We start from the raw sequence: 14264 nt of genomic DNA, 5'->3' as shown, positions 1-14264 counted from the left end.
GAGTAGTGTTTATTTGTATACATATACCACGATTTATGTATTCACTGTTGAAGGACATGTGGATTGTTTCCAGTTGTGCACTATTGCAAAATCAAGCTGGTATAAACATTAGTGTACCAGTTTTTTAAGCATCTATGCAGTCATTTCTGTAGAGTAATTAACCAGGAGTGGGAAAATTAGGTCTTATGGTGAGTGTGTGTTTAATTTCATAAGAAACTGCCAAAACATTTTGCAGAATGGCTGTATAAATTTACATTTCCACCAGCCATGTGAGAAGTCGGTGTTTTCAACAGCCTCCCTTGGATACTGACAGTATATTTTCCTTCAGTCATTCTAATGTGTGCAGTGGTATCTCATTGTGGCTTTAATTTACATTTCCCTAATGGTTAATGGTATTGACCATCTCCTTATGTGCTAATTTGCCATCCAGATATCCATTTTGGTTAAGTGTCTGTTTCTATCTGTGACGATTTTCTAATCAGATTGTTTGTTTTCATAATGTTGAGTTTAGAGAGTTCTCTATATTTCCTGGATACGAATCCTTTTTTGGTTATGTGGTTCACAAATAATTTTTCCCAGTCTGTGGCTTTTTGTTTTCATTCTTTTAACAGTGTCTTTCAAAGAACAGTAGTTTTTGATCTTTATGAGCTCTAGTTTATCAGTCCTTTCTTTTGTGGATCATGCTTTCAGTGTCCTCCTCTATAACAAGGGTCATGAAGATTTCCTGCCTATGTTTTCTTCTAAAAGTTTTAGAGATTTACATTTTACATTTAGATCTTTAATTCGTTTTTTGAGTTAATCTTTGTATAATGTGTGAGGTTTATGTTAAGGTTCATGGGGTTTTTTTGTTTGTTTTTTCATGTGGTGCCTAAGTGCTCCAACGTTATTTGTTGAAAAGGCAACGAATCCTTCTTCCACTGAATTGCTTTTGCACCTTGTGAGAAATCAGTTGGCTGTACTGGTGGTGAGTCTATTTCTGAGTTCTCTATTCTGCTCCAGTGATCCATGTGTCTATCTCTCTGCCAAATACCACACTGATGGCAGAGTTGTACACTAAGTCTTGAAATTGGGTAGAGCAATTCCTCCAATTTTATTCACCTTTCACAAAATTGCTTTAGTTATTCTAGTCCCTTTACTTATCAATATAAATTTTATTATTTTTTTTTCTTTTGGCACCTGGACAGGGACTTGAACCCTGGGCACTCAGATTAAAACTCTGATGCTCTACCAATTGAGCTACCCAGGCACTCTCAATATGAATTTTAGAATCAGCTTGTCTATATCTTAGTTGACCAGTCTTTTAGAGAGTCAACCTGGGAATTGTCATACTAGACAAAATAAATTATAATAACATAATATGTAATAAATAATTATACACAAGCAGTATTTTACTTTAATATAATATATAAAATCAGGGTTTATATGTATATTAAAATTGTATATTATTTTTTATTATTTTGGAATTGTAATTATTTGCTTCATTTACTTTTATATTACCTAACTGACATTTTTTAAACAAAATAAAAAATAGGACTACTTAATAGTGGAAGTTAGTAGTAACTAATTGTTGAACTAATAAGTAATACTTGTGAGAAAATATAACAAGCTTTTATGTTTTTGCCCTCTGATACAGCAATTTATTTTAACTCTTGATTTCATATTTGAATATTGTAGGCTATAATTTAGTTTTTCTTAAGATGCATACATGTAAGAAATTTAGAGGAATATAAATTCAAAAGAGTATAGGATATTAATACATTTAACTTTAAAATAACAATGACATAATTCTGTCTGTCCCATGATACATGAGCTATTTTTTCTCCTTCTGTTTCCTTTTCCAATAACATTTCTCTACAAAGCCTGTAGCGTTTGTGATAAGTCGTGTTTTTCATGCAGTGATAAGAGGAGCACAAACATATGGTTTCCTTTGACTTGCAGCTCTGCCCTCAGCCAATCCACCTACACTGATTCCTTGCGTAAGTCCAATGTGATGACATGAAACTAAATGTTTTCTCAGCAAACACTTCTTAGCCTAGGGCACTTAGGATTTTACTTATCAACAACAGTAGATTTTTAGATTTATAGGAATTAGTTTCCAGCTTTCCAAAATGTCCATTTTCAAAACAAATGTTTGAAACACAATGTACTTTGAATCTACAGCCTTATTTTGATAGACTAGCTGTGTGCCACCCATTTTTTAAATCTTATTTTTAAATTTTTATTGGAGTATAATTGCTTTACAATGTTGTGTTAGTTTCTGCTGTACAACGAAGTGAATCAGCTATATGTATACATATATCTCCTCCCTCTTGGAACTCCCTCCAACACAACCCCTCATCCCATCCATCTGGGTCATCACAGAGGACCGAGCTGAGCTCCCTGTGCTATATGGCAGGTTCCCACTAGCTATCTATTTTACACATGGTAGTGTGTCTATGTCAATCCTAATCTCCCATTTCCTCCCACTCTCCCCTTCCCCCTCACCATGTCTACTCTTCTGTTCTCTACATCTGCGTCTCTATTCCTGCCCTGCAAATAGGTTCATCTGTACCATTTTTCTAGATTCCACACGTATGTGTTAATATATGATATTTGTTTTTCCCTTTCTAACTTACTTCAGTCTTTATGACAGTCTTTATGACAGACTCTACGTCCACCCACATCACTACAAATGACCAATTTTGTTCCTTTTCATGGCTAATATTCCACTGTATGTATGTCCCACATCTTCTTTATCCATTCATCTGCTGATGGACACTTAGGTTGCTTCCATGTCCTGGCTATTGTGAACAGTGTTGCAGTGAACATTGGGGTACATGTGTCTTTTTGAATTATGGTTTTCTCATGGTATATGCCCAGTAGTGGGATTGCTGGATCATATGGTAATTCGATTTGTAGATTTTTAAGGAACCTCCATACTGTTCTCCATAGTGGCGGTATCAATTTACATTCCCACCAACAGTGCAAGAGGGTTCCCTTTTCTGTATACCCTCTCCAGCATTTATTGTTTATAGATTTTTTGATGATAGCAATTCTGACCAGTGTGATACCTCATTGTAGTTTTATGGGTTTTTAAAAAGTATTTTATTGAACTATAGTTGATTTACAATGCTGTGTTAATCTCTGCTGCAGAGCAAATCAACTCAGTCATGCATACACATACATTCTTTTTCATACTCTATTATGGTTTATCACAGTTTATCATGCTACACAGTAGGAGCCCATTGTTTATCCATCTTATACAAAATAGTTTGCATCTTCCAATCCCGAACTCCCAATCCATCCCTCCTATTCCTCTTCCCCACTGACAACCACAAGTGTGTTATCTACGTCTGTGAGTCTGTTTCTGCCTCACAGATAAGTTCATTTGTGTCATATTTTAGATTCCACATATAAGCAATATGCTATGGTGTTTGTCTTTCTCTTTCTGACTTACTTCACTTAGTCTGATAATCTCTAGGTTCATCCATGTTGCTACAAATGACATTATTTCATTCTTTTTTTATGGTGTGTAGTATCCCATTGTATATATATATACCACATCTTCTTTATCTGTTTATCTGTTTATGGACTTTTACATTGTTTCCATGTCTTGGCTATTGTGAATAGTACTGCTCTGAACTTAGGGTTGCATGTATCGTTTTGAATTGTAGTTTTGTCCGGATATATGTTCAGGAGTGAGATTGCTGAATCATATGGTAACTCTATTTTTAGTTTTTTGAGGAAACTGCATATTGTTTTCTATAGTGGCTACACCAAATTACATTTCTGGTGGACCCTTTAAAAAGGGAAATGTGGATACTCATCAGCACTGCCTTGACCTCTAAAACTACCCTTTAAGGGGGGCGGCAGGGATAGTCAACCCCAGACCACAGATGAGGAAACTGAAGCTCAGCAAAGATCAGGAATCCTTAAGAGGCCGCCAGCCGGAGGGAAGCTGGGCCTTCCTGGCCAAGCCAGTGCTCTGCTGTGATGTATCTTGATGATCTCACACCAGAGTACCTTTCGTCTTCAACATTTTTTACAATTTTTTTTATTGGAGTATAGTTGCTTTACAATGTTAGTTTCTACTATACAGTAAAGTGAATCAGCTTTATATATATATATATATATATATATATATATATATATATATATATATCCCCTCTTTCTTTTTGGATTTCCTTCCCGTTTAGTTCACCATATATATATCCCCTCTTTCTTTTTGGATTTCCTTCCCATTTAGTTCACCACAGAGCACTGAGTAGAGTTCCCTGAGCTATACAGTAGGTTCTCATTAGTTATTTGTTTAATACATAGCATCAATAGTGTATATATGTCAATCCCAGTCTCCCAATTCAACCCATCCCCTCTTTCCCCCCCTTGGTGTCCATATGTTTGTTCTCTACATCTGTGTCTCTATTTCTGCTTTGCAAATAGGATCATCTATAACATTTTCTAGATTCCACATATATGCATTAATATACAATGTTTTTTTTTCTCTTTCTGACTTACTTCACTCTGTATGACAGTCTCTAGGTCAATCCATATCTCTACAAATGACCCAATTTCATTCCTTTTTGTAGCAGAGTAATATTCCACTGTATATATGTACCACATCTTCTTTACCCACTCCTCTGTTGAGGGACATTTAGGTTGCTTCCATGTCCTGGCTATTGTAAATAGTGCTGCAATGAACATGGGGTACATGTATCTTTTGGAATTATGGTTTTCTCTGGATATATGCCCAGTAGTGGGATTGCTGTGTCATATGGCAGTTCTATTTTTAGTTTTTTAAGGAACCTCCATACTGTTCTCCATAATGGCTGTATCAATTTACATTCCCACCAACAGTGCAAGAGGGTTCCCTTTTCTCCACACCTTCTCCAGCATTTGTTGTTTGTACATTTTCTGATGATGCCCATTCTAACTGGTGTAAACTAATACCTCATTGTAGTTTTGATTTGCATTTCTCTAATCATTACTGATGTTGAGCATCTTTTCATGTGATTTTCGGCCATCTGTATGTCTTCTTTACAGAAAGGTTTATTTAGGTCTTCCTCCCATTTTTGATTCGGTTGTTATTGTTTTTTTTTTTTAAATATTGAGCTGCATGAGTTGTTTGTATATTTTGGAGATTAATCCTTTGTCAGTTGCTTCATTTGCAAATATTTTCTCCCATTCTGAGGGTTGTCTTTTCATCTTGTTTATGGTTTCCTTTGCTGTGCAAAAGCTTTTTAAGTCTAATTAGGCCCCATTTATTTTTGTTTTTATTTTCATTACTCTAGGATGTGGGTCATAAAAGCTCTTGCTGTGATTTATGTAAAAGAGTGTTCTGTCTATGCTTTCCTCTAAGAGTTTTATAGTGTCTGGCCTTCCATTTAGGTCTTTAATCCATTTTGAGTTTATTTTTGTGTATGGTGTTAGGGAGTGTTCTAATTTCATTCTTTTACATGTAGCTGTAGAGTTTTCCCAGCACCAGTTATTGAAGAGACTCTCTGTTCTCCATGGTATATTCTTGTCTTCTTTGTCATACATTAGGTGACCATAGGTGCATGGGTTTATCTCTGGGCTTTCTATCTTGTTTCATTGATCTATATTTCTATTTTTGTTCTAGTACCATACTGTCTTGATTACTGTAGCTTTGTAGTATAGTCAGAAGTTGGGGAGCCTGACTCCTCCAGCTCCATTTTTCTTACTCAAGATTTCTTTCATTATTTGGGGTCTTTTGTGTTTCCATACAAATTGTAAATTCTTTTTGATCTAATTCTGTGAAAAATGCCATTGGCAGTTTGACCAGGATTGCATTGAATCTGTAGATTTCTTTGGGTAGTGTAGTCATTTCCACAATACTGATTCTTCCAATCCAAGAACATGGTATATCTCTCCATCTGTTTGTGTCGTCTTTGATTTTTTTCATCAGTGTCTTATAGTTTTCTGAATACAGGTCTTTTTACCTCCTTAGGTAGATTTATTCCTAGACGTTTTATTCTTTTTGTTGCAATGGTGAATAGAATTGTTTCCTTAATTTCTCTTTCTGATCTTTCATTGTTAGTGTATAGGAATGCAAATGATTTCTGTGCAATAATTTTGTATCCTGTAATTTTACTGGATTCACTGATTAGCTCTATTTGTTTTCTGGTGGCATCTTTAGGATTCTCTATGCATAGCATCATGTCATCTGCAAACAGTGACAGTTTTACTTCTTCTTTTCCAATTTGTATTCCTTTTATTTGTTTCTCTTCTCTTATCGCCATGGCTAGGACTTCCAAAACTATGTTGAATAATAGTGGCAAGGGTGGATATCCTTGTCTTCTTCCTGATCTTAGAGGAAATGCTTTCCATTTTTGAACATTGAGAATGATGTTTGCTGTGGCTTTGTCATACATGGCCTTTATTACGTTGAGATGGGTTCCCTCAATGCCAACTTTCTGGAGAGATTTTATCATAAATGTGTGTTGAATTTTGTCAAAAGCTTTTTCCGAATCTATTGAGACTATCATATGGTTTTTATTCTTCAATTTATTAATATGGTGTATCACATTGATTGATTTGCATATATTGAAGAATCCTTGCATCCCTGGGGTAAATCCCACTTGATCATGGTATATGACCCTTTTAATGTATTGTTGGATTTTGTTGGCTAGTATTTCGTTGAGGATTTTTGCATCTATGTTCATCAGTGATATTGGTCTGTAATTTCCTTTTTTTGTGATATCTTTGTCTGCTTTTGGTACCAGGGTGATGGTGGCTTTGTAGAACGAGTTTGGGAGTGTTCCGTCCTCTGCAATTTTTTGGAAGAATTTGAAAAGAATAGGTGTTAGCTTTTCTCTAAATGTTCGATAGAATTCGCCTGGGAAACCATTTGGTCTTGGACTTTGTTTGTTGGAAGATTTTCAATAACAGCTTCAATTTCATTACCTGCGATTGGTGTACTTATATTTTCTATTTCTCCCTTGTTCAGTTTTGCAAATTTGTACCTTTTAAACAATTTGTCCATTTCTTCCAGCTTATCCATTTTATTGGCATATAGTTGCTTGTAATCATCTCTTATGATCCTTTGTATTTCTGTGGTGTCAGTTGTAATTTCTCCTTTTATATTTTAATTTTATTGATTTGAGTCCTCTCCCTGTTTTTCTTGATGAGTCAGCTAAAGGTTTATCAGTTTTGTTTATCTTCTCAAAGATCCAACTTTTAGTTTTATTGATCTTTGCTATTGTTTTCTTAGTTTTTATTTTATTTATTTCTGCTCTGATCTTTATGATTTCTTCTACTAACTTTGGGTTTTCTTGTTCTTCTTTCTCTAGTTGCTTTAAGTGTAAGTTTAGGTTTTTTACTTGAGACTTTTCTGTTTCTTGAAGTGAGATTGAATTGCTATAAACTTTCCTCTTAGAACTGCTTTTCTGCATCCCATAGGCTTTGGGTCATCATGTTTTCATTGTCATTTGTTTCTATGTATTTTTTGATTTCCTCAGTGATCTCTTGGTTATTTAGTAGTGAATTGTTTACCTCCATGTGTTTGTGATTTTCACAGTTTTTTTTTTACTGTAATTGATTTCTAATCTCATAGCATTGTGGTTGGAAAAGATGTTTGATATGACTTCAACTTTCTTAAATTTACCAAGGCTTGATCTGTGACCCAATATATGAACTATCCTGGAGAATGTTCCATGTGCATTTGAGAAGAAAGTGTATTCTGCCACTTTCAGGTGGAATGTCCTATAAAAATCAATTAAGTCTACCTGTTCTATCATGTCATTTAAAGCCTGTATTTCCTTATTTTCTGTCTGGGTGATCTGTCTATTGGTGTTAGTAGGGTGTTACAGTACCCAGTATTATTGTGTTACTGTTGATTTCCCTTTTTATAGCTGTTAGCATTTGCCTATATATTGAGGTGCTCCTATGTTGGTTTCATAAATATTTATAATTGTTATATCTTCTTCTTGGATTGATCCCTTGATCATTATGTAGTGTCCTCCCTTGTCTCTTGTAACAGTCTTTATTTTAAAGTCTGTTTTATCTGATATGAGGAGTATTGCTACTTCAGCTTTTTTTTGATTTCCATTTGCATGGAATATCTTTTTCCATTCCCTCATGTTCAGTTAGTATGTGTCCCTAAGTCTGACGTGGGTCTCTTGTAGGCAGCATATGTATGGGTCTTGAAAATGTTACAACCAAAAGACACAGACTGGCTGAATGGTCGCCCATATTTTTGCTTCTATAAATTCATCATATAGGTTTATAACATCTGAAATATCCATGATTTATAAACACTCTGAAGTGCACTGGATGTCATCATGAGTTAATACTTTTTCTCAGGGAAATTGGCTTCAAAGCACAGAGGTAATTTTAACATGTGAAATAAAATTTTTATTCCAAATAAGTTACAATTTTTTAAAATTGTAAAAAATTGAGAAAGTCCTGTTTAATTTGGCTGTCCTTTTCTGATAATCCTTTTTTTAGTTCTGAAACAGTCTTTTCCCCATGTTGCCCCCCAAAATTGTTTTTTTGTTTTGTTTTCTTTTTTTGCTCTGTTAGTTTTTGTTGCAACCATACATAGCATCAGGCAACTCAGGTGCAGTCAGTTTGTCTTTTACTAGAATTTTTTATGGCCTAGAAACAGATTGTAGAATAAAAACCATATACATTTTGGTTTTATTGTTCTCTTACCTTCATTCTCATCCTCAATGTATTTCCAAATTAGACAGGACATTCTTCCTCCCACACACATTGAAAATATAATTTAAATGTAAGCCAACATTTTGATAGTCCTTTTATGAGTGTAAACAATGACAGCCATCTTGTAGTCATGTGTCCATGGAGGCTGTCTCCTTCCGTTTCTATAAAGCTACCACTATCATTAGTGTTTCTCCACATTTTCAGAAAACTGAAAAGTGACCAAAAACTTTATGAAAGCCTCAAAACCACAGATAAGCATATGAAGCCCCATTTTAACACTGCTACATAAAAGATGTGTGGGACATTTAGCAAGTAAGATCTTTTCATTTCATTTTCTTTGGCAAGGAGTTCATAGACTGAATGAAATTTGCCAAATTTACATTTGTACCATCTGCCAAATACGCTGATATATGAGCAAAGTCTAGTTTGGATTTGGATGAGATATCAATAATCTTCTGTTTTATGTTTTCTGTGGTTCAGTTAAAACTTTCATAGAAACCAAGAAGATAATTTCAAGCTCCATTTTTCAAGTCAAAATGCTTAAGGGCTGGGGATGCATTTTCTGTTGTTGTTGCTTTGATTTGACAAATAATTTAAAATGCTGTAGAAAGATTGATGGTGGTTAGACCTGATGTAATCAGCTCTCCGTGGTAAGTGGCTGTTACATTCCTAATCAGAATATCCCCTTTTGTTTGCCCAAAGGACATTTTAGTTGCAGCTCACAAACTTTAGTTTCAGAGGACAACAGACATGATGGAAAGGAAATGAAATGATGAAGTATGTTTGTGTGGTATGCCTACACCAATTCAGTGGCTGCTATTTTCAGCTGAGCATTGGAGTCTTTTTAGGAGACAAAAAAAGAGAGAAGCTTTCGTCTTTTTAAGGGTATTTGTTTGTTTGCCCCAACTTGTGAGATTCAGTCTCCATACAAAGGGAAGGCAACGTGAAGACTCAGGGAAAAGACAGCTATCAACAAGCCTGGAACAGATTCTTCTTTCCCAGTCCTCAGAAGGAACCAACTCTGCTGACATCTCGGTCTCAGATTTCTAGCTTCCAGAACTGTAAGAAAATAGATTTCTGATATTTAAGCCACTCATTCTATAGTACTTTGTTACAGCAGCCCCAGAAAATTAATGTAGATCATATCACCTTCTCTACTATATCCAACCCCAAATGATTTTCTGTATATTGTGCAATCTGCTGTTTTGTTCATTTACTTTTCTAACCCCTTGGTATGTGCCCTTCATATGTCATTAAAATAACGCAGTCATTTAACCTTCTTTTCAGTGAAGGCTGGGACATGCTAGCTAGGGTATTGCAATTGTTCTCATTTTTGCTATCTGAATTCCTGGAAAACATGGTCACAATATTTGTATAGGTAAAAACTGTACTAGCACTAAATGGATATGAAGCAGAACCATTAATCCACAGGCAAAGTAAAATATGAACTAACACTCACGATTCCAGCATGCCTAAGAAGCATATTTAGATCACAACACTTCAAGTGTTGCAATAATAGATGGTCCATTACTGTGGACTGTAAATCATAGTTGCCAATATAACTGATCGGGGAATAAAACAAAAGAAAAAAATTAGTGACAGGAATGATGAAAAGCAGATAATACATGCTGTATCTATTTGACACTAAAATGCATCCAGCCTCTATTTTGTGACTGCCAAATGACTCTACAGTTTTTCTCCAATTTTTTTTCACTCATATCCCAAACCTGGGATATATCACATTCCACATAGGGACTTCTTAGGAAGTGGAACTATCAGTGCTCAAACCAGGGCAATCCTAGGCAAACTGCTGCGATTTTGATAGGAATTGTGTTTAACCTACAGATGAATTGGATCTAATTACTCTGTAATGTCTTCTGGTCTTATAAACATGATGCTTCTCCCCATTTATTGATATTTAGGTCTTTGATTTTTTATCATTGTTTTATACTTTTCAACATACATAGCCTATATGTGTTTTGTTAGGTTTATACCTACCTTTGATATAAATGCACTGGATTTTACATTTCAGTTTCTAATTGTTAATTACTAATATTCAGAAATATAATTGGTTGTGTGTGTTGACCTTTTATCTTGTGGCTTTACTAAACTCACTTATTAGTTCTGGAAGGTTTTTGTTTTTATTTTTTGTATTTTTTTTCCTAGGTAGTCAATCATGTAACCTGCAAATAGAGGCAGCTTTATTTCTTCATTGTCATTATGTAAACATGTGTTTTCTTTCCTCGTCCTATTGAACTGGTCAGGAAGTTAACTCCCAATGTGAAAAGGAGTGGTAAAAGAGCCTACTCTTCCCAATCTTCAAGGGAAGCACTCAGTCTTCCACCATTAAACATTATGTAATGTTAACTGTAGCCTGTTTTTTTGTTTGTTTGTTTATGGTCCTTATCAGGTTGATGATTTCTCTTCTATACCTAGTTTGCTAAGAATTTTTATCATGAACGGGAGTTGAATATTGTCAAATACTTTTTCTGCATGAATTCATACGAAAATGTGATTTTTATTATAAAGACTATGAATATGGTGTATTAAGATGATTGATTTTTTAATAATGAAGCAACTTTGCATTCCTAGAATAAATAAACTTGGTAGTAGAATATTATTCTTCTTTCATATTGATACATTAAATTTGCTAATATCTGCCGGAATCAGCCATGACAGCCACTCCTGGAAAAACTCAGTCTTCTCCATTCTCTAGGACACTTCCAGGACTAACTTTTTCTCTTTTCACTTCCTTTCTGTCTTAAATTTTTACTTCCCTTGCCACTCCTTTGAAAACATAGAGCACCACAAACTTCCTGTCACATACACAAACGTGCATACATCTTATCAGTCATTTTACCCTTCTGTCTTGTCCGTATAGAGAATGCATAACTGTCTTTGTTTAAGACTCGATCTCAACACTGGTTTCTTTCCAATGGTAGTGGAATATATTCGAGTTGTTGACCCTGACATGCTCAATTCTTTTTTTTTTAATCAATTTTTAAAAATTGAAGTATAGTTGATTTACAATGTGTTAATTTCTGCTATACAGAAAAGTGATTCAGTTATATATATGTGTGTGTGTGTGTGTGTGTGTGTGTGTGTATATACACATTCTTTTAAAAATATTCTTTTTCATTATGGTTTATCATAGGATGTTGAGTATAGTTCTCTGTGCTATACAGTAGGACCTTGCTGTTCATCCATTCTATATATAAAAGCTTACATCTGCTAACCCCCACTTTTCACTCCATCCCTTCCCCAAACCCTTCCCCTTAGCAACTACAAGTCTGTTTCTATATGTCCATGATTCTGTTTCTGTTTCATAGATAGGTTCCTTTGTGTCATATTTTACATTCCACATATAAGTGATATCATATGAAATTTGTCTTTCTCCTTCTGCTTACTTCACTTAGTATTATAACCTCTAGTTGCATCCATGTTGCTGCAAATGGCTTTATTTTATATATATAATATATATATATAATTATATATATATATCTTACATCTTCTTTATCCATTTAGGTTGTTTCCATGTCTTGGGTATTGTAAATAGTGCTGCTGTGAACATGGGGGTGCATGTATCTTTTTGAATTATAGTTTTGTGTGGATATATGCCCAGGAGTGGTATTGCTGGATCATATGGTAATTCTATTTTTAGTTTTCTGAGAAACTTCCATACTGTTTTCCACAGTGACTGCGCCAACTTACATTCCCACCAACAGTGTACGAGAGTTCCCTTTTCTCCACACCCCCTCCACTGACATGCTCAATTCTTAAGTCACTGAAGTTTGTCTTCTGTTAAAACTTATTCCATTGAAATTACTCTTAACTAGAGGAAAATGATCTATTAGTAACTTCAGTGCACATTATTTTAGTACTTCACAGCTCAACTAAATTTAACACTACTCTCACCTTCTCTTTCCCTTGGCATCTATAAAACCATAGGCAGCACAAGCTGAGTATATGATATCTCAGCCTGTCAGAGATGTTCCAGTTAAGACAGAGAAGAAATACCTAAGCTTTTCCTTCCCATGAACTTTTACTCCTTCTACGAACATAGAAGGAATATCAGGAGCTATTGCACATCATGTGATGACAAGAATGAAAAGAGGCAAATCACAGAGATGTTGAGCTTGACATCTACAAACCACTGAACAATTATCAATAGCCACCTACTTATCTCTGTATTTCTTTTTTTCCCCAGATTTACTGAGATATAATTGACCAGCATTGTGTAAGTTTAAGGTGTATGATGTGTTGATTTGATACATTTATAGATTGCAAAATGATCACCAACAAAATGTTAGCTAACTACTCCAGCATATCACATAATTATCCAGCACCTTGTAGATGAACCTTTTGGAAAATATTTGACCAAGCCCCCCCAACCTTTCAATTGAGCCCAGCATGAAAATCCAAGAGCGATATTGGATGTTCCTTCCATGTGCCCCAAGCTGCTGTCCCTGCAGGACCAGGTGCCATGAATTAGCCCTGTTCCACATCTGGTATGCCTTTTCCTCTGGGTCTGGCTGCCTCCAAGCCTGCATGGGAGGTGATCAGCCCTGCCCGCGTGACTTGCTGGGGTCAGCTTCTCTTTTCTCATGACCCTGTCCTTCTCTCAAGATTTGGTCCTCTATAGCACAGGTGATGTGCCTGTGTCAGTGAGCTTGGGGAAGCTCTGGAGTGGTTCTCCTAGTCTCTCCTGGCAGAGAGGAAAGTAAATTAAAACACTGAGAGGTGAGGGGACTGCCTGCCTGGTGACTTCTGGGTTTGATGAAAAAAGTGTTCAGGAGTTACAGTTGCTGCAAACAGAATTAGGGCATTAGAGAAAGTGTCCAGTGCCCCGCCTTGGCAGGGGAGACAGCTGTGGCCCTGCTCCAGAACTGAGACATCCCAGACATAATTTTACATTTAAAGGGACAGATTTGTTTTGATTCTGCAGGAAGTTCTGGGGTGAGAGGGAGGTAATTTTTTAACAGTTCTAAAATGTCTGAGTTCACTTTGGCTCAGGGTAAGAAGTGGCATCGAAGCCAGGGCACAGCTGCCTGAGTTATTGCAGAAATGCCCCCTACCTGCCACAGACTTCACAGGACGTCTACTAAAAGGGATGGATTTCGTCTAAGGACATGTGAGGCTTTTTCAGCACTTAGCACCTGCACCTGCCTGTTAAGTACTGTCATTTAAGTGATGAGAATCCTAGTTCCCAATTCAGATTGTAATTCCCTCACCCAAATATAACTCCCAGGTTACTTCTTTTCGGGGTGATGTGACCTATGTGTTTGGCTCATTTTCCAGCTTCCCCAGAAATGGACCTGGCTTTAACCAAATGGTCTTTCCTGAAGTTTGTCCTGAAGTTTGAAGGATTTTCAGTCTTATTAAAAGCCCATTTCTCTCTCTCCCCCTTGCAGGACTGAGAGTTTTATAATGAGATTTATTCCCAGGCACTGCCCCTCACCCCCTTCCTCACCCCATCCCACTCTCCGAGGGATTGCTTAGTGGCCCATTGCAATTCCAGAGTTGCTGGGTTGGAGACACCCCAATAGGCGACCTTCCCACCCCAACCCCACCTCCCTCTCCCAGGTGTCCCATGTGTGTTCCTCCAG

The 14264-nt window shown here is 36.1% G+C and overlaps 1 non-coding gene across 1 annotated transcript; it reads right to left on the bottom strand.

Annotated features, from left to right (window-relative positions):
- Window positions 1–1173: 1173 nt before the first annotated feature.
- TRNAK-UUU (transfer RNA lysine (anticodon UUU)) lies at window positions 1174–1246 on the bottom strand. The gene has a single exon. It is a non-coding gene; the product is annotated as a tRNA-Lys (tRNA).
- Window positions 1247–14264: the final 13018 nt, after the last annotated feature.

This window comes from Delphinapterus leucas, chromosome 2, assembly GCF_059928025.1.
Source record: "Delphinapterus leucas isolate spDelLeu-1000000601 "Yukka" chromosome 2, BTC_Dleu_Yukka2, whole genome shotgun sequence".
Taxonomy (NCBI): domain Eukaryota; kingdom Metazoa; phylum Chordata; class Mammalia; order Artiodactyla; family Monodontidae; genus Delphinapterus; species Delphinapterus leucas.
The sequence above is the reverse complement of the archived record's forward strand: the minus strand, read 5'-3'. Positions and strand labels throughout refer to the sequence as shown.